The following is a 226-nucleotide window of genomic DNA, read 5'->3' as shown; positions in this document are numbered from 1 at the left end:
GCAGGAGGACATCCCTACAGCCACTATGTCCTACCTGGTGTCTTCTTGGGCTTGTGGACACCCCCCAGACCTCCTCCATAGGCAGGAGATCATTTTCAGTAGTCAAAAGAAACCAAACCTGCCTGCCTGGACCTGTCCAAAGACGAGGTGTCCTCAGCTGCCCACAGCAAGGGACAACAGATTTGTGGGGGGCCTTCAGACCCTTGCAGGGATGCCTTGGGGGGAA

The sequence above is a fragment of the Cariama cristata genome, unplaced genomic scaffold, assembly GCF_000690535.1.
Source record: "Cariama cristata isolate BGI_N322 unplaced genomic scaffold, ASM69053v1 scaffold9590, whole genome shotgun sequence".
Classification (NCBI taxonomy): Eukaryota; Metazoa; Chordata; class Aves; order Cariamiformes; family Cariamidae; genus Cariama; species Cariama cristata.
The sequence above is the reverse complement of the archived record's forward strand: the minus strand, read 5'-3'. Positions refer to the sequence as shown.